This window comes from Gopherus evgoodei, chromosome 2 (assembly GCF_007399415.2).
Source record: "Gopherus evgoodei ecotype Sinaloan lineage chromosome 2, rGopEvg1_v1.p, whole genome shotgun sequence".
Taxonomy (NCBI): Eukaryota; Metazoa; Chordata; order Testudines; family Testudinidae; genus Gopherus; species Gopherus evgoodei.
The window spans coordinates 97,353,500-97,374,751 of NC_044323.1; the positions used below are offsets into that span (position 1 = coordinate 97,353,500).

At 43.5% G+C, this 21,252-nt stretch overlaps 1 long non-coding RNA gene across 6 annotated transcripts; it reads right to left on the reverse strand.

Moving 5' to 3' along the window:
* Positions 1-10,559: 10,559 nt before the first annotated feature.
* On the reverse strand, positions 10,560-21,233 carry LOC115646023. Of its 6 annotated transcripts, none has more exons than XR_003998902.1 (5): positions 21,149-21,230; positions 20,251-20,442; positions 17,775-17,906; positions 16,746-16,806; positions 10,560-11,180 (listed from the first exon to the last, which is right to left on the reverse strand). It is a non-coding gene; the product is annotated as an uncharacterized LOC115646023 (long non-coding RNA). The 6 variants fall into 6 exon arrangements; XR_003998901.1 differs by lacking the exon at positions 21,149-21,230 and adding an exon at positions 21,070-21,137; XR_003998906.1 differs by lacking the exon at positions 21,149-21,230 and adding an exon at positions 21,070-21,120 and having other exon boundaries at positions 20,251-20,289.
* Positions 21,234-21,252: the final 19 nt, after the last annotated feature.

A 21,252-nucleotide genomic window follows, 5' to 3' on the forward strand; every position in this document is an offset into this window, starting at 1 on the left:
GATCTTTTTCTGACCCAGATGGAATTACCGTCTCAGCCCTTCCAACCCACTAGCCCAGACAGTGAAGCCATGGAAGCGACCTCTGGTGAGTGTATCTTTGTAAATATAAAACATGGTTTAAAAGCAAGCGTTTTTTAATGATTGATTTGCCCTGAGGGCTTGGGATGCATTCGCGGGCAGTAAAGTTACTGGAAAAGTTTGTTAACATGTCTGGGGATGGAGCGGAAATCCTCCAGGGACATCTCCATGAAGCGCTCCTGGAAGTACTCCAAAAGCCTTTGCAGAAGGTTTCTGGGCAGGGCAGCCTTGTTCCATCCACCATGGTAGGACACTTTACCACGTCATGCATGTAGCAAGTAATCGGGTATCATTGCATGACAAAGCATAGCTGGGTATGGTCCCGGTGATTGCTGGCATTCAAGAAACATCCGTTCTTTATCTCGCACTGTTATCCTCAGCAGAGCGATATCGTTCATGGTAACATGGTTGAAATTCAGGAATTTAATTAAGAGGACAGAGATGGCCTTTTTCCTACAGGGGTGTTTGCCTGTTGCTTACAAGAAATCCTTCCTTGCATGTAGCCAAGCAGGGGGAGGGGAGGAAGGATAGCGTTGAGCCTTCTCCGGTTTGGCTAGCAGGAATCTTCCCAGCTACCAGCCACGCTGTGGGGGGGAAGGGGGGTGATTAGCAGTGATCTTCCCAGCTCCAGCCATGCGGTGGTGGGAGGGGGTAAAGCGATCATCCTAGAGAATTGGAGGGGGGTGGGGGTGGCTTCTACGAATGGAAGTGAAGGCTGCTGAAGCTGAAAGACAATGGCTTACCATGGCCGCATGCAAGCTGAATTCTGATGCCCGGACTTGCGTCTGTGAGATCTGTAACACCAGAGCCCAGGCACTCAAAATCAAGATGCAAAATGCGACCTTGTAGTGAAATCACATGTGCTGTGTAAGGTGAATAGTGTTGTTCACTGTGAAAGGGTATAGCCATTGTTCTGTAAAATGTATCTTTTTAAATACTTCTCTCTCTTTTTTCCCCTCCCTCATGCAGCCACACATTTTTCAAGCCTCCCTACTCCATCCCAAAGGCTAGCTCAGATAAGGCGGAGGAAGAAGAGGACGCGAGACGAAATGTTCTCGGAAATCATGGAAGTAACCCGCAATGAAAGAGCTCATCTGAATCAGTGGAAGGACGTGGTATCAAATTACAGGAAAGATGCCAGTGAACGTGAGGACAGGAGGGACGAACGTGAGGAGAGGAGAGACGCTCGAGATGAGAGGCGTAGGCAGGAAGATCAGCAGAGGCGGAATGAAACGCTGGGGCTGCTGCGTGATCAAACTGACATCCTCCGATGTCTGGTGGAGCTTCAGGAAGAGCAGCAAGGTCACAGAGTGCCACTGCAGCCCCTGTGTCACCACCCTCAGTACTCACCATGTTCCATATCTTCCTCATCCAGACATGTAAGAACGCATGGGGGAAGGCTTTGTGCACCCGCCCACTCCACCCCCGTGGACAGTCCAACCAAAACGCTGTCATTACATTGAAATGATTTTAGTGGCCTTTTCCTTCCATCTTATCCTCCTCCCAAATCGCACCCGGGCTACCTTGTCAGTTCTCTCTCTCTTTTTATAATGAGCTTTTTAATAGAGAATACATGATTTTTAAACGATAGTGACTTTATTTCCTTAAGCAAGCTGTATCGAAGGGGGAGGGTGGGTTGCTTACAGGGAATGAGTCAATCAAGGGGGGCGGTTCATCAAGGGGAACCAAACACAGCAGTCACACCATACCCTGGCCCATGATGAAACTCGTTTTCAAAGCTTCTCTGATGCGCACCGCTTCCCAGTGTTCTCTTCTAATCTCCCTGGTGTCTGGCTGCGCGTAATCAGCGGCCAGGGGATTTGCCTCAGCCTCCCACCCCGCCATAAAGGTCTCCCCCTTACTCTCACAGAGATTGTGGAGCACACAGCAAGTAGCAATAACAAAGGGGACATTGGTTTGGCTGAGGTCTGAGCGAGTGAGTAATGTGCGCCAGCGAGCCTTTAAACGGTCAAAAGCACATTCTACCACCATCCTGCACTTGCTCAGCCTGTAGTTGAACAGCTCCTGACCACTGTCCAGGCTGCCTGTGTATGGCTTCATGAGCCATGGCATCAAGGGGTAGGCTGGGTCCCCCAGGATAACGACAGGCATTTCAACATCCCCAACTGTTATTTTCTGGTCTGGGAAGTAAATTCCTTGCTGCAGCATTTTAAACAGAGCAGTGCTTCTGAAGATGCGAGCGTCATGAACCCTTCCTGGCCATCCCACGTGGATGTTGGTGGAACATCCCTTGTGATCCACCATTGCTTGCAGTACCACTGAAAAGTACCCCTTGCGGTTTACGTACTGGGTGGCCTGGTGCGCCGGTGCCAAGATAGGGATATGGGTTCCATCTATCGCTCCCCCACAGTTAGGGAATCCCATTGCAGCAAAGCCATCCACTATGGCCTGCACGTTTCCTAGAGTCACAACCTTTTGTAGGAGCAGCTTAGTGATTGCTTTGGCTACTTGCATCACAGCAGCCCCCACAGTAGATTTTTCCACTCCAAATTGATTCCCAGCTGACCAGTAGCTGTCTGGCGTTGCAAGCTTCCACAGGGCTATTGCCACTCGCTTCTCCTCTGTGAGGGATGCTCTCATCTTGGTATTATGGTGTTTCAGGACAGGGGAAAGCAAGTCACAAAGTTCCATGAAAGTGCTCTTACGCATGCGAAAGTTTCGCAGCCACTGCGAATCGTCCCACACCTGAAAAACTATGCGGTCCCACCAGTCTGTGCTTGTTTCCTGGGCCCAAAATTGGAGTTCAGTGGGTAGAACCTGCCCCATTACCAGCAGGAGCTACAAAGTACAGGGGCCCGCGGTTAGGGAGAATTCAGTTTCCATGTCCTCATCACTCTCGTCGCTGTGCTGCTGTAGCCGCCTCCGCCTCGCCTGGCTTTGCAGTTCACGGTTCACCATAGACTGCATGAGAATGAGTGAGGTGTTTACAACGTTCACGATTGTGGTGTTGATCTGAGCGGGGTCCATGCTTGCAATGCTATGGCGTCTGCACAGTTCACCCAGGAAAAAAGGCGCGAAATGGTTGTCTTCTGCTTTCAGGGAGGGAGGGGTGAGGCTGTACCCAGAACCACCCGTGACAATGATTTTTGCCCATCAGGCACTGGGCTCTCAACCCAGAATTCCAAGGGGCGGGGGAGACTGCAGGAACTATGGGATAGCTACCCACAGTGCAACGCTCCAGAAATCGACACTAGCCTCGGACCATGGACGCACACCGCCGAATTAATGTACCTAGTGTGGCCGCGCGCAATCGACTTTATACTGTTTTATAAAACCGGTTTATGTTAAATCGAAATTATCCTGTAGTGTAGACGTACCCCTAGTGTGCTCTCCCAGCTTCTCTGGAGACCACTTCTGCCTATCACTGCTACAGAGAGAATGTCCCTGTGAACCACTGCTGGTGGGTTGCTCCTCCCCAACCCTCTGCCCCCTTGCCGAGCTGTGGGTTTTACAGTCACAATATAGCCCTAACATTGTTGCTTAGTAACCTGCCACCTTGTTCCTAAACTATCATGACATTGTGTTTTGTTTCTGGTTGGTCTCTGCTGAATTTGGATCAACAGTCATTCAGCCAAGTCTAGAGGCAAGCTGGGAAAATAAAGGTAACTGAGTTTATAAGACTGAACTGTTCAAGTTGGAGGAAAAAGTGCTTGGAATTTCTACAATGCTCCATCCAAAACAACCATCCAGCTGGATAGCGCATAAAATCCACGTAACCAATAAAACAAACCGAAAAGCTTTAGCGTAAAGGACTGGGGTAGTATCCCTTCAAATAGTTGTGTGCCGTCCAGTGGTGCTCCAGTGTTCTATCATCAGAACAAATCCTCTAGCTGAATATATGCTAAGAATAGGTGACAGTGTCTTGCAACCTGTCACAGCTGTTGTTTCCAACCTAGCCCTTTGATGGGTGTTACATCTCACTGTCATGATAAACCAATTCTTACAAAACAACGAGTATGGAGTCGATTTTTATTCATCTGATTAGCTATCAATGAAATCTCATGATCTGTAAGTGCACTATACCTGGGTAAAGTGGAGGCACTATGGAACAGTCAGACCTGTTTCCTGAGCATTAGAAATGAAAATGACCAGCATATAGCAGCACTGAGGAATTCTTGTATTTTACTTGCCTATTTCAATTAATATTCCCATGCAAAAACGAATGCTTTTAGATAAGTGCTCCTTTTCTAAACTTGCACAGAGACATAAAAAAGAAATCTAAATTGAATAAAATTACTGATGTAATTAGGACAATCTTGTGATGTTAGAGGCCTGTTGAATAGCGTTATTCAGGAAGTGCCATAATTAAACAGCAGATTTCCACACTAACAACAGTAGCATTGAACATAAAAGTTACATTTACAAAAACAAATTAGTGCCACAAAATGTCACAAACTGATTCCTTCAGAAACATTTTTCAAACTGAAAAGCAAACACAGAAAAGCCCTTTTGGGGAGTGCATAAAAGAATCATAGATTATTAGGGTGGAAGGGACCTCAGGAGGTCATCTAGCCCAACCCCCTGCTCAAAGCAGGATCAATCCCCAAATGGCCCCCTTGAGAATTGAACTCACCACCCAAACAGAGATGATCATATCAGACAGCAGAATAAGTCTTGTGGGTAGAAAACTGCAGCAAAAACCATGTACTTCATTACCTTATAAATGAAGGAAGACCAGATGGCTCAGATAATTGTAAAAAAACCTTCTATCTTTCCCAACCTTAATATTACTTAAGATTTTCATATTACTCACTTCAGACTGGATCAATATGTTTGAATTTTTTTAACAAAAAGTTAAAAAGATTGTCGGAGAAAAACTTAGTTTTTACTTTTTGGTTGGGTACAGCAAAGTTAGATACTTTATTTTCTTTAGCAGCTACAGCAGGGAGAGAGTGCACTAGGACACGGGTTTTTTTTTTTTAGACAGGTTTTTAATAGGTAAACAATTACAGCAAACATTTATATTTTTGTTATAGACAATAATAAGCAACAGCTGAATTTTGTTTATATATAGGTTATTTTGATTTTTTTTTATTTTCAAAGAGATGCCAGTTTACGTTTTATATTATTTATATATAATTTTATACAAGGTTACAACAGCTTTTTATACAGTTCTTTTTTACTCGCCTCACACAATCCTCGCTTTTACAAATCTCGTGTTACTAGGGTTATAGCTAGCCTGACTCTGACTCTTGCTAACAGACTGTCATGCATTAAGATCCCCTACAAATCCCTGTCAGTTCTTTCCCTACTTCCACACTCCTCCCTTTTGTACTTTTAGTACAACAGATATTTTTACATTTTTATTTGCAGTAAGCCATGGATTTTAGATTTTATATTAGATGGTTTAACTTTAGGGGGTTTTATTGGATGTAATGACAATGCATGATTAGCACAGACATGAAAGGTATTATTATTACTATGTTTTTTACAACAATAACATAATTTTAAGCTAACTAATAGCAATACAAGCAATAACATTTTTATAGCAATAATATGATGGGGTTGTTGAACAGTTTTATTTATAAAGCACAATATATTATACTTAAAGTAAACAATTTATAAGCTGTATGAAAGGCATTTTTTTAACTCATCCCCGAGAGAACTGGAAAAATGGAAATACATGAAGGCAACACTCATTTACATGTTCTTATACAGTGCATTAAAAATAATTCCTTGGAGCAATGTTACTTAGTTTACGATATTTTAAAAATATATTTTAAACATTAAAAAGATTACAGTCAGAAAACAAAAAAAATTCTCTTTAGAATTGCTGTCAGAGTTTTTATTTGTTAATTACTCACAATATGAACAGTGCTGGCCAAGAAACAAAATAAAGACAGTGTCTAGCCTTAAAATATAAAAAACCAGAAACATAGAAAATAGGTTTCCCACTACTATTTAATATGTTGTTTGGTAAAGCGTTCACATGACTAACTCAAGGTTAGTCACAAAATGCGCCATAATCAGAGGTGATATGTAAGGTGATGTTTGGTGTTGTAAGTTCCATATCTTTAAATGGGCATGAAAGAGTCTAAGGTCCTGTCTACACTAGAACGGTTTTGCCACTATAGTTATATTGGTATAGCTATACCAGTAAAACCTTCTAGTGTAGACAGTTATGTCAGAATAAATGTGCTTTTACCATTATAACTTATGCCAGTTCTCCTGTCTGGCATAAGCTATATTGCTACAAGTACGATTATACCAATATAATTGCACCTATTCTAGAACTTTTACTGGCATACCTATGTTGGTAAAAAAAAAAATCACTCCCATAACTGATATAGCTAGTCTGGTAAAACTTTTTAAGTGTAGACTAGCCTAAGAAATATCTAGTACAATACAGAAAGGGTGACTTACTGACAGTTAATTTCCATGTTTCCATTATATGTTTTACACACTCATTCATTCTAATGTTGCCAACTCTTGATATTTGATTATGGGGTTTGTGATATTTGGTGTTTTATTTAAAGAGTCAGCTGCTGGAGACATTTGATTTAGTGAGAATCACAGCTTTCAATTTTTCAAAAAGTAAGTTTCTAGTCCTTGTGGTTGCAAAGAAATCTTGAAAATGTGACCCAGGGGCCACTAAAGCCTCAGGAAGCAGCCAAAGAAGAAAAAAACCCAAAGTGTATTGTTTAAAAATCTCATGATTTTTAATTCACTCTTATGATTTTGGGGGCCTGACTCATGATTTTAGAACACCTGGAATTTATAATGCCAAGGGCCATTAAAGCACAGGAAAAACAATTCCTGAGGTCTAGTCTACACTACAGACCTATATTGGTATAACTATGTCTCTCAAGAGTGTAAAAAAATCCACAAACCTGAGCAATGGAGTTATACTGACCTAACCCCCTTGTAGACAGCACTATATTAGCGAGAGAGCCGCTCCCATTGACATAGCTACCGCCTCTCACAGAGGTGGATTAACTATGCCCTGAAATTGATCTTTCCATGGAAGGTCATCAAAACATCTTTCTAATGGAACTTCAAATATCTGAGTACCCTTTGAACGAGAACGTTGAAATTTAGTTCCTTCATTCATTATGGGCCACCTTTAGAACATCTTGGAGCTGTTGAACCAGTAGGGAGAGGGAATGAGCCCAGCAGACTCCCGGGACATTGGCGAGCGGATTGGAGCAACTGTGTGTGTAGGGGAGAGAGGTGGCAGGCAATAAATAGCACCTGTCTTTGATTCCATCATTTGCATTCCTTAATTTTATTCTAGTTCCTAGTGATTGTGTACCATATGAATACTAGAGGTGGGCGACTAATGACAAATATTACTTAAGAATTTTTTATGCCAAAAATGTTGTGAAACTCACAAATATTCAGAACTGATTTATTATTTTTACCCAGCTCTCTAAATTGGAAAAAATATTTGCAAAATCATTTATTGGAAAAATATTGGAAAATTCTTCAAATAAATTATTTACTGACTATTATCTGACAAGCTGTAATGATAGACAGACCCTGGTATGAGCAAAGATTGCAAGGTCAGTTCCAGTTTCTTCTTGAGGGAGCTCCTTGTACCATCTTGGAGGAAGCTCTTTGTACAGTCTTCCTGAGAAGTTCTATCTCACAGGAACGAACTTTACTCTTATTGTGGGGGGTTCCACTGTGTCAGAGGGGCAAAGTTGTCAAACACCATTTTCATTCCAGAGCATTAGGCGGTCTCTTAGATATCCTGGGACAGGCCATGGAGCCTCCTGAGGTAAGGATCAAGACATTGAACTTGATTTGAAATTCCATGGGAAGCCGGGATAGAGAGTGGAAGACAGGTTTGATGTGTTGGTGGTAGCCCATGTTGATGAGGAGACATGCCACAGCGTTCTGTACTAGCTGGAATTTTCTTAGCCTTGAAGGCTTCATGTCAAGGTATATCACATTCAGATAAGAAGTGACAAATAGTGTGAATAACTGAGGCCAGGTCTTGATCCAGCAGGATGGGATGGGGTCAGCTAGCCAGGCTGGCTGACGGGGGAGGTGGGCAAAGGGGGCAACTGCAAAGGGACCCAGGTGATTTATAAGGCTTCCTGCCTGCCCTCGCCCCACACCGATCCCAGAAGTGGTGGGAAAGGTCCTACAGCCCCTTGGGGAGGTAGGGGCGCAGGTGCTCTCCATGCGCTGCTCCCGCCCCTAGCACTGATGGGAACTGTGAGGGCAGTGCCTGCGGGCAGCTGTACGAAGACCCCCAGGGCCTCTCGTCTAGGAGTTGCTGCAAGACAAGTGTACCGGTCGCTTTCAGGAGCTGCCCAAGGTAAGCACCGACCCCCTGGGCCCCTCCTATACCCAAACCTCTGCCACAGCCTAGAGCTCGCATCCTGCACGCCAACTCCCTCCCAGAGCCTGCACCTCGCATACCCTCCCGCACCCAAACTCCTTTCCAGAGCCTGTACCCTGCACCCCTTCCTGCACCCCAACCCCCGTCCCAGCCTGGTGAAAGTGAGTGAGGGTGGGAGAGAGTGAGTGACAGAGGGAGGCGGGATGGAGTGAGCAGGGGATGGGGCCTCAGAGAAGAGGAAGGATGGGGGTGTGGCTTCAGGGAAGGGCCGGGCAGGGCAAGGGTGTCTGGGTTTGTGCAACTGAGACAACTGGCAACCCTATCGGGCAGGCATGTGGAAGTCCTGGCTGTACTGGAAGAGCAGACGGCAGCTCACTGGGCACCAGCCAATGCAGGCGCAGCACTGCCCAAATTGTCAGGCAGACCATGTCCGCATGGGCAGGGCTTGTGTGTGCATGTGGGCCAATTGACTGTTCTGCCCTGGGGCCCGGAATTACTGTCAGCAGGCTTGCTCCTTGCTAACAGGAGATGGTAGAAAACACTACTTGTGAATACTGCTATGTGAGAGCTTCGTGTCAGCGAGGAATCCAAAAGTACTAAACTAAGGACTGAACTGACCAATTGTGGGGAAGCAGCTTCAACCAAAGGAGACTGCACCGTGGCTTCAAACTCTTCAAAATGCTTTCCTCTGCCCACCTGCATCTGTTGTGTTTAAGCTCAGCTTCAGCCAGCTGTTCTTCATCCATGAGCTGATTTCTTCCATGCACCAAGCCATCCTGGTGGTAGTAATATGGCTGTATAAGATGTAGGATCAGGGCCCGGCCTTAGGGAAAATGGTAACTTGTATTTTAGCACACCCCTTCCCCATCACCATTCGTCCCCATGGGATCCCTGGGTTTCCCCTCAACCACATCGCCTCTGGGCCCTACTGCCTCCCCCAGTATTTAATCTGTATTGAAAGAGATGCCAGCGCTCAGCCCTGGCACAAATTAAGCACTGGCAGGGCAGCCTGATACCAGTGGGTGCTGGTTGGGTATGCAGCTCTGAAGGCAATGCCACCGTCAGCAGCAGCACAGAAGTAAGGGTGGCATGGCATTGCCACCCTTACTTCTGCGCTGCTGCTATTGCTTGTGGTGCCTGGTGCTCGCATGAGGCTCAAGGCGGGCATCGTGGTATCACATGGGGCTGCATCTTGGCAGCGCCCGCAGCCCTCCTGCAGCCCTCTGTCCATCCCTGGCTCACTGGGGTGCCATTTAACATTTTGGGGGGTGGGAGGAAACATCAAGTATGATTCCAGAGACTCTTAGGCACCTGAAAACTCTAGGGTTTTTGCAGATAATAACATAGGAATTAGCTGACAGGAGCAAGTCATCTAATTGTTATATACAGAAAGAAAAAATATATAAACACACCAATTAAAGCCACATTTAAAGTTTATATGTAAGTTTATAACAATCAGAAGATAATACAGCAAGATATTCCCAATCCCAAGCCTTGAGGTATCAATTCTGGAGCTTTAACACAAATATCAGAAACACACACTTGATACTTTGTACTCTATCTTTAGTAGAGATAAATAAAAATAAATAAAATCTGCTAACTTTCTCTAGCAGACACACTCTGTTACACTGCTATTTTAGTCAATTGTTTTTCACTCCACTAAAAACATACTTAATTTTAACATACGTGATTAAGGGTTTTTTCTCTTTTATTAAGGAAGGGAATTAATTTTTCTAATTTCTTTGGCATTTATGTTTACCGATCACAATCATGTACATGACTCACTAACATTTGACTCCATCATTGCTACTGGTATCCTAGTTGGAACTTCATTTATTTTCATGAACATTTTAAGTTATTTTACAGATATAACTAAAAATACAATTTAAAAATAAGCAACCTTCATCTGCCCAGCATCTAAAGTTATGTGTTTAGCTAATGGTTTTAAAACTGCCACTGCTAAGGTTAGTACAAGCTAAAGTTACATTCTAGAAGGATACTATTATTTGATTGTACCACTTTAAATAATGAATGACAAAGCACAACACGATAATAAAAGTAATAATGATAATTACCAGCCAGAACAGGTTAAGCATTTTAGAACTCACTACTCAAGGAATTAAATGTAAGCATAAGAAAGAAACAAAATTATGAAATGCATAGACCAGTCAAAACACTGAAATAACTGCACTTGAAAGAATAAAATTACAGAGAATATATGTGCACTGGAGGAAGTACCACCACCACCATACGTATGTTTTGAGGGTTGAGTGCAAAAGAGACTGTGTGTGTGTGTGTGTGTGTGTGTGTGTGAGAGTGTGAGAGAGAGAGAGAGAGAGAGAGAGAGAGAGAGAGAGAGCTGTCCCTTTAAGCAGAGTGGCACTCACCAGTCTGAAGACTTGTTCAGACAGCAGCAGCCCCCAACAGCTCCATCTCACTCTTGAGCCCTGACCTCGCTCTTCTCCCACTCTGCGGAGATTGGGTACATGGGAGGGGGAAAGAGGACACCCTGACACCAGTGCCCCTCCCCCTGCTCTGCCCAGCTGACAGGAATCCCCCAGGGAACAGCTGGCCAGGGGTGGCTCCAATGCAGGGGCCAGGAGAAGCAGCGGGAGGATAGGCACTCCTGCTCCGGAGGCGCCCCGCTTACAATGGTGCCCCGGGCTTTTGCCCCGTTGGCCCGTATTGAAGGCTGGCTCTGTGCAGGATAGGTAGAGATGTGTCACCTGCATATTGCTGGCACTGGAGTCCATGTCATCTGACCAGTTCTCCTAGTGTTTGCATGCAGACGCTGAAAAGGACCACAGAGAGAATTGAACAAAATTACTATTATCTAGTTTCTGCGAGGAAAAGAGAGCCAAAGGGAGGAACACTCTGGTTTTGTGGTCAACTGTTGCCCAGGGTTATTTTGTAATCTTTTAATCTTTGTTGACACTCCTAGATGATGCTGAATACATAAATAAAATTATATTTAATATAAAAAGTCAGCCCACAAACTATTAACTTACATGTGGCTGAAAATAAAGAAATACACTATACTGGAAATACAATCTTAGCCTTCAGCCGTATTAGCACCAAGCTGAAATAAAATATTGCAAGTATTTTATCAGGGAAAACGTTAATGAAATAGTTTATCTTTAATCACCTCTCATACATAAATATGTCCTCTGTCTCACTGAGGCATCTATTTCTAAGTTAACTTCTTTATCTTCTGTTTGCCCTTTCAAAACTTTATTCTGGATTCTTCACAACCTTTGAGTTTCGTTGTCATTTTTTTATACAATCCTTGTTTCTGTCAAAATCATATTTTTAATGCCAATGGAGATACAAATATTCAAAATGACCATGTTCTTCAGTTCTTCTGAATGTTATTGAATAAAAATTTTGGATTAAAAGGTTAACTTTAAAAATGCACACAATAAATTCACTGATAAAAATCTATTCTAACAGCATCCTGCACCTTCTCCACTGCCACACATTACATTATTCATGTCATCTTCACTGAATTTTAAGCAGTGCAAATCAAAAGATGGGGCTCGTTGACTGCTTGAGACAAGCAAAATTTCTTTCGTGCCCACAGTGCTGAAGGCTGATCTAGCGGCACTTCTTAAATTAATGAAGCTGATGCAGGGAAATAGAGCACAGACACTTAATCACTTCCTTCAGAACAAAGAATCTTAGCTATCATTTTTCCTCACATTAATCCCTTAGTATGCCCTTCCTTCACACGCACACTTCCACAGCCATTGTGGAGGGAAAATCATCATTCTTCTCATTGTAAATCATGTAGAGATGCTCAGCAAATAAACAAAGACTTATAATCATATTAAGATCCCTTAGTGGAATGAAAAATAATTTTTAAACCCTCAGAAGCAAAGATATTCCAAAGATTTCCCAGGATAAAATAAATCACAGATATTTATGATATAAAATTAAGAAATAAAGGCCCTATCTATCTTAGGATCTTCCATAGCAGTAGTTTTCAAACTTTTTTTCTGGCGACTCAGTTGAAGATACTTGTTGATGCCTGCGACCCAACAGAGCTAGGGATGAGGGGTTTGGAGTGTGGGAGGTGCTCAGGGCTGGGGAAGAGGGTTGGGGTGCGGGATGAGGGCTCCAAACGGCTCTTACCTCCTGGAAGCAGCAACATGTCCCTCTCACTCCTAGGTGAAAGGGTGGCCAGGGCCAGGGGGCTCTGCGCACTGCTCCCGTCCGCAGCACTGCCCTGCATCTCTCATTGGCCACGGTTCCCGGCAAATGGGAGCTGCGGAGCTGGTGCTTGGGGCAATGCACAGAGCCTCCGTGGCCACACCTGTGCCTACGGGCCAAAGGGGGCATGACGCCACTTCCAGGAGCCACATGGAGCTGGACACTGTGGCCAACCGGACACTTAAGGGCCAGGTCAGCTGTACTGACCAGAGCCGCCAGGATCCCTTTTTGACTGGGCGTTCTGGCAACTCTCTGTCAGCCCCATTCAACTGATTCTTCCCCCTTCCCCAGTTCTTCCAGTCAATTGAGCATTTGCCTCAGCTAACTGACCCTCTTCCTTTAATATCCTCACCTGATGTCCTGACCCTCCTGAGTCTGTCCCCACCAAGTCTCTGCCTCCCCTTTCCTCCCTCAGTCAATGGATCCCGTCTCTCATCCCTCTCAGGCTGCCCAAACAACAAAATCTGTCTCTCTTTCAGTAAAAAGAGCCTGTGCCCTCCCACATACACACACATCCAGCCATTTTAGACTGTGCCTTGGCCCCCACTCCAGCAAATTCACACTTTGCCTTCTACAATTTATCTGCTGGCTTTTTTCCAGGCTAAGTGATTCTCAGTAGCATCCTGTGGGCTGCACTGGATACCTGCAATGGGAGGGCAGCTGTCCTGTAGTAGGGATTCAGGAGAGTGAGTGGAATACCTAACCTAATTCCCCTGTGAGCAGGAAAGAGCTGCTCTTTCTCTTCCCTTGCAGCCCCTGGGATGCAGCATGCAGCCCTTGACAAGCTGCGCTGGGGAGACAGAGGATATTCTAATCTCTTCTGGCTTACATGAGTCTGCTAAGTACCCAAGGGGCAGCAGGAAAAGCAGTGAGGAAGGGATGGGGAGGTGCCCTCTATTGCACCCCCCTTGCTACCAGCCTGGTGTCTCCTCTGTGACAGTCTGAACTAACTGAATGCAAAATATTGACCTGTCTCTGCAGACAGCAGAGGCCTTAGAGATTTAAAGGTGCAATCCATGAAAAACAAAAGTGTTAACAGTTACACCACCAAGTATTGCACAGATCAAAACACTGATAATTTGATATCTGTCTGGTAGTCTATCTTAAATGAGTTTTGTGGTCTTAGTCTAATTCTAGTGGATAGGCACCCACATCTAAAACCCATCTCAGCTGACAGCGTCAACCTTGCTACAAGTTTCAGCATAGAACATGAGGCCTGGATGGCAGTGAAAACTGATTATCCTTTGATCCCAATCAAGGATGACGCAAATCAGTGGAGCAGCAATGGGAAGTCTGTGCTACGGCTCATACTATGGATAATTTGATTGCTTCACTTTTCAGTTCTGATAATCTGCCCCGTTCAGCTGAACTCATTCACTCCTGCCTTCTCAAAAAAAAACCCTCAACTCTTTTTTAAAGGACACTGCTAAGTATTACAGTTGTTGTGTGCACGGGTTTAACTCCCTACAGTTTATAATAACATCTTTGCAAGACCTATTCTAGCCCCACCAAAGCTCTGTACGTTGTCAAATATATTAGACATGGTGTTGAGATATTTATACAACTTGCTTTCAAATGCAGTGTCTCTGACGCTTTAAAAGCATTGCCAAAAATATATAAGATGGCAGAACCACACTGTTCTATTTATTATTAATAATAATAATGTTTATTTCTGTAGTACCTAGGAAGCAACCAAGAATGGGGCACTATTCTGCTAGGCACTGCACAAACACAGAATAGCAACCAGTCCCTGCCACAAAGAGCTTACTATCTAAACAGACAAGATGGATAATGGATAGGGGCAAGGCATATAACATTCAAGCCTAGAAAACAATGTAATGGTTGCAAATGTTAGTTCCATGATTTGTTTCTGGTAGAGTTTAGTTAGGTGGAGATTAGCTAAACAGAAAGACAAGTGTAGGGAGAGGGGATGCTGAAGGGAAGGGGCTGGAGGGCAGGAGGGTAAGAAGTGTAGGTTTATTCTCTTGTGTTTGTTTTTTAACATAATACCCATCACCATATAGCTGGGTTCTGCACAAAAGCCTAAAATACCATTAATTAAAACAAGGCAGGGGTTCAAAAACCCAGCAAGAAACAGACACTGCCAACAAAAAGCTAAAATAAAAATACTCCAGAAAGCATTTTCTCATCGTAAAAATGTATGAAGAGACACAAAATATAAGACAGGGCTGCCGCTTATAAACAATGAATATCCAGAACGTAATCTATATTAGCATATTACACTGTGGGACAATAATTTTTTCTGTCTGCTGAGAGTTATTATTTATTACTTATCTACTGCCACAAATTCAGCATTGTAAAACTCATGAAAATTTATAAGTACAGGCAAAAAACTTACTTGCCCATCCCCATCATGACGACAAGTAAAATGAAGAGAGGTTGGGGTGGAGTAGTAATATTTTAGTCACAAAAAAAGTGCTTGTCCAAGGCATGTAGAATTTTTCAAACTTGCTGTAAGATTTGTAGCTGGCTCTTTATAAATATATAAACAGATAAGATCATTGCCCTGAAGACCTTAAAGCTTAATTCATGGAATAACTGGTCAAGGACAAGGGACTGTCCGTGGAAATATTCATGAAAGTGGATGGAAGGAGGAGAGAGAGCACTTGGTGCATACATAGAGAATCCAGACTTTCTAACTCCAAATCTAGTGCTCTGTCCACTGGACCGCATTGGTTCCCCTGACCTGGACCTGAATAGATAGCCTGTGCAAGCTGACAGAGATCTACCCCATTCAAAAGGCAGATTGCTGCATTCCACACAAGGGTCCTGATTCAGGAGAGAATCTCTGTTCATGAAGGGCATTTAAGCATGTGCTTAAAGTTATGTACATGCATAAGCCTCACTAATTTAAAGGGGCCTTAAGCAGGTGCTTGTGTGCCCTTCCTAAATACAAGCTGCTTTCCTGAGTTAGCACCTCAATAGCTCTTGCTCCAAGTAAGACATGGTATAGAAATTCAGCCTGGAGACCTAGGTAACTGGGATGAGGTATATTAAGATTTTTGTTTTTTCTGTCTGTACAGGTAAGTTGAACAAAGAAAAAGAAATACAGGTGGCCAATAATACATTTCATTTTATAATGTTTCCAGGCTGTGAAACAACAGCAGAATCAAACCTATAAAAGAGTGAATCAGTGAGCTAAGTAGATAAAATCTCACAAGATAAGTACACATAAAATAAAACTAAATTATTGTGCCAGACCAAAAATGTTTTCCAAACCAAAATGGTCTTTGTAATACAAAACTTGAGACCTCACACTTTGAGGTGCAGAGAACCCACAACACTGAATCAATAGGAGGTGAATGCACTTCCAAGAGAATGCACTGAACACATTGCAGGATCCAGGTCTGAATTTATGGAACTTCTCAATACCAAAGAGATGGTATTCTACAAAGCTGAGAGTGCAGAAACAAAGATAATAAGTATTCAGAACCCTTAACAGCTTTATGTGCTTTCCATCCATACATCACTATCATCGGTTTTACCATTTCCATTTTACAGAAATTAAAGAAGTTAAGTGACTTGCAACAAATCACTGTTCATCTATTCTGCCCTGTAAGAACTTAGGACCTTGATTTTAGAAGGTGACATGGTATAACCCATAATTGCACATCATGATTTCAGATGTTCAAGGGTAAAATCAAAGACTTCGAAAACAGATTTATTCATGGCATGAACACAGACTGCAAACACATCACTGCAGACGACATTTTGTTCCTCTGCTACAAGCATGCCATTCACTCCTACTCTGAAACTAAATGGCTTCTTGAGTAGTTTAGTTACATGTCCCTGAAAATCAAGAATGACCCACTTCCCAGGGCCTGACTGGTTTTAAAAACCAGTATTTTATCTAAGTTTACAAACGTCCCCCCAATTCGCCCCCCGCAACTCTAGACAATTTTCTCGGTTCAAATTTCCAGCATAAAGACTGAAGAAATATGCACCTCAAGGACAATTCCTCCCCAAAGCTCTCTGTAATCTCCATCGTCCAGATGAGACTTTGAGTCACCCCTCTTTGCCCACAGGGAGTCAGACACTAGACCTCGTCTGACTCCGGGCAGTGTTCTGAGGGGCAAGCTTATAGACAACTTAGCCACGCCATCACCACATGCATCTAGCTACCAACCTGTCTGCTGTCCTCTGTACTTCTTCCATCTCCTCTGCATCAGTGCAGTGGTGAAACAAGACTGTAGGAAAGCACAGGAGGTTAGGAAGAGCGGTGGAGGGAGCATGTTTTTGGGCAATGAAGGGGAAGGAAGGAAAAGGATGGAAAGTAGAAAAGTGAGCACAGTTCTCTAAAGCTCAAAAACCAGAAGGCAGTAAGAAAAGGTTCCATATAGTTTTCTTAAAATCTCATGAATTTTTAGCTATGATTTTGGTAATCCCAATTACTGAATTTTGAATGTCTGGGGTTGGCAATACTTATGAATCATAGAAGTGTAAGACTGGAAGGGACCTCGACAGGACATCTAGTCCAGTCCCTTGCATTTCAGGCAGAACTAAGTAATAACTTGAGTCTAGTTACTAGACCATTCCTGATAGGTATTTATCTAACTTGTTCTTAAAAAACCTCAAAGGATGGAGATCCATGACCACCTTAGGAAATTATTCCAGTGCTTAACTACCTTGACAGTTAAGATGTTTTTCCTAATGTCCAACCTAAACCTCCCTTGCTGCAATTTAAGCCTATTGCTTCTTGTCCAATCCTCAGAGGGCAAATGTCTTACTAAAGTCAATATATACCACATCTACCGCTTCCCTGCTATTCACAAGGCTTGTTACCCTGTCAAAGAAAGCTATATTTGTTTTACGTACTATTAGAACTGTTTGTATATGTTATTTTGAGATTTTATTGAAATCGGCCATCTTGAATTTCATAAGTTGTAGTTGGAACTCCATATTTGTGTCCTTCTTCTCCAGTTAGTTTGGCACCCTTTCCGAGGCGTAATTCCCTGATTGGTTGCAGCACAGACTTACTCTACCTAGCAACCTAAAAGGTTGAAAAAGCAACCTAAAAGGTGAAAAAGTACTACTTGACCCTAACTAACCTGCCCAGAGACAGAAGGATATATAGAAACCCAGTGCAGCCCGTGTCCATTCTATCTGTGTGGTCTTTGAGAGGCAAGATCAACATCTCCCAGGAGTCAGAGTTTACCTGAGTATCATGTCTGATCTGAGTTCCTCCTGTGAGATTCCAGCATCACAGTAGAAGGTCCAGATCTATCCCGCTGAAGCTGAGGCAGACTGAGTTAACAAGCCATCTGTTTTGTGTCTCGGTGTCATCCATCTGAAAGTAACATTAATCGTTATTAATAGGCCTGTAGTCTGTTAAGGTAATTGGTGTTATATATTCAGTTTGTTCTGTTTTACATACATTGCTTTCCCCTCTCCCATTACTGTATCTTACCCTTGAATAAATTACTTACCTGCTTTGCACCCTTATCATTATGTCCCTATTTTAAACAACACCAGATGATAGGATCTTTTATCCCTCAAGCTCTGTCTATAGGGGCAGGCGGGAGGAGAGGGGGGGCAGTCCTGCTAAGCAACTAAATTAGAACTGTTATGAGCCCATCTAATCTGTTACTACACAACATCCGGTAACAGGTTAGCCTGACTTGTTGACTGTTACTTATCACCTTATTATCTTCTAGGTATTTGCAAATTGATTATTTGTTCCATTATCTTTCCAGGCACTGAAATTAAGCTGACTGATCTGTAATTCCCCGGGTTGCCTTTATTCCCATTTTTTATAGATTGGCACTATATTTGCCCTCTTAGAGTCCTCTGGAATCTCTCCCGTCTTCCATGAGTTTTCAATGATTATCGCTAGTGGCTCATATCTCCTCAGACAGCGCCTTGAGTATTTGAGTATTTCATCAGGCGCTGTGAACTTGAAGACATCCAATTTGTCTAACATAATTTTTAACTTGCTCTTTCCCTATTTGAGCCTCAGATCCTACACATTTTCACTGGCGTTCAGTATGTTACATGTCTGATTACTACTAACTTTCTTGGTGAAAACTGAAACAAAAAAGTCATTTAGCACTTCTTCCATTTCCACATTTTCTGTTATTGTCTTTCCCCCATCATTGAGTAATGAGACTTCCTTGTCCTTCCTCCTGCTTCTAATGTATTTGTAGGATGTTTTCTTCCTCCCCTTTGTCTCTAGCTAGTTTAATTTCATTTTGTGCTTTGGCCCTTCTAATTTTGTCCCTACATGCCTGTGCTGTTTATATTCCAGGATGTTTGTATTCATATTTCATAATTTGACTTAGTTTCCACTTTCTGTAGGACTCTTGAGTTTCAGATCACTGAAGATCTCCTGGTTAAGCCAAGATGACCTTTTGCTATACAGTACTTCCTCTCTCTCATGCAATGGGATAATTTGGTCTTGTGCCTTTAATAATGTCTCTTTGAAAAACCTTCTCTTGAACTGTTTTTCCCCTCAGTCTTGCTTCCCATGGGATTGTACCTACCAACTCCCTGAGTTTGCTAAAATCTGTCTTCTTGAAATCCGTAATCTTTATTCTGCTGTTTTCCCTCCTACCATTCCTTAGAATCATGAACTCTTGTCATTTCATTCTAACTTTCACCTCAGCTGCCTTCCATTTTTAAATGCTCATCCAGTTCCTCCCTATTTGTCAAAATCAAATCTAAAACAGCCTATCTCCTAGTAGCTTTCTCCACTTTCTGAAATAAAAAGTGGTCTCTAAAGCATTCCAAGAACTTGCAGGATATCACCCTTGTTTTTTTACCCGGAGACTTTCAACAAGTTTGTATTCCATTTCCATCTCAATTCTAGTCCAAGTGTGTATACATCTTTGATATTCAAGGCATCAACTCTTCCCTGTTTTCCCTGCCTGTCCTTCCTCAGCAAGCTGTACCTTTCTACACCAATATTCCAGTTGTGTATTATCCCACCATGTCTCTAAGTGATCTCTCTCCTGCCATCCATCTCTATCCTCTGATGAACAGAGGTTAGGGACACCATTCTTTACCCTTCCTGGCTAATAGCCATTTATGGACTTAGCTACCATGAATTTATCCAGTTCCCTTTTAAACGGCCGTACTAGGTCAGACCAAAAGTCCATCTAGCCCAGTATCTGTCTACCGACAGTGGCCAAGGCCAGGTGCCCCAGAGGGAGCGAAGCTAACAGGCAATGATCAAGTGATCTCTCTTCTGCTATCTATCTCCATCCTCTGATGGACAGAGGCTAGGGAATATCAGGGTTGGAAGGGACCTCAGAAGATCATCTAGTCCAACCCTCTGCTCAAAAGGGGACCAATTCCCAGACAGATTTTTAACCCAGTTCCCTAAATGGTCCTCTCAAGGATTGAACTCAGAACCCTGGGTTTAGTAGGCCAATGCTCAAACCACTGAGCTAGATCTGGATGACCTCTGTGATGCCAACTATGTCATAGTTGTGTTTATTCACTAGTACTTCTAGTTCTTCCTGGTTAGTCCCTGTATTTCTTGCTTTAGTATACACACATAAGATAATGATTTCATTTCCCCACTATGTTTCCTCTTGTCTCCCCTCTGTCTCTGCTATAAGTGCCCATTCTTTCTCCAGCCCCCCAACCCCCCAGTCTAATCCTTCTCTCAGGTTGCCATGTGTTTGACTTACCTGTGGGCTTTTGTCTCCTAGGTGTCTGAAGTTAGGCTCCTAAATACGTATTTGGACAGCTGAATAAAAGAGGTCTCATTTTAGCAGTGCTGAGCCCCCTCCCTCCACTTCTCCCCCAAAATCACACTGAAGCCAACAGAAGCCAGGGATGCGCAGCACTTTTGAAAATTCTGTCCATTTCTGTGAAGGTGCCTAAAATACATTTTGAAGCCTAAGTTCAGGTACCTGGATGTGAACATTTGAGCTCTATTGGGGCATGGGATTTTCTGTTGCCAACAAATTAAAAAAAAAACCTGCCCCTGGGTTTGCATGTTATTTGAAAATAGCAGAAATCCCTTACACATCAAAACAAGGAAAATAACAGCCACTGTTATTGGCTGCCTGCCCATTCCCCCCTCCACAATGCTGTCCTGTCTATATGACTCCCCCCTCACTGTACTGTCTGTTGGGAAGGGCCCACCATGGGAAACTGTAGCCCAGAGGCTCCCCAGCTGGGTAATGCCTGCAAGAGTGCATTGGGTTCCTATGCAGAGCAGGAAGCAGAGCCTATCTTTTTGTTCTGCATTTGTACAGCACCTTGCACAGTGGAGGGAGCCTCATATCTGAATGGGGCTCACAGTCCCTCCTGCAATACAATTAATATAAGTGGCTCACCACAGTGTTGCTACTACTATGGGACACTGCATTATGGCAACGCAACCGCTGAGTAGAAACGAGCGCGGGGGCTGTTACTACCCCTAAGCCCCCTCCCACGATAGGGACCCACTGGAGAGCGGAGCACCACAGAGCGGGGGACAGACCGAGCGCATTGGAACCTACACATAGCAGCGACAAATGTACATGACGTGTCCACATCAGCATTCCACCCCTCCCATCTTAAACACGTAACTCTCCGCACCTGCGCATGCGCAGCTTGCAACACCCATCCTCTCCCCACCCGCGCGGGAGTGGGCGTGGCCTGCCGCATTGCCTCAGAACGCATGCGTCAGAGAGGGGCCGGGC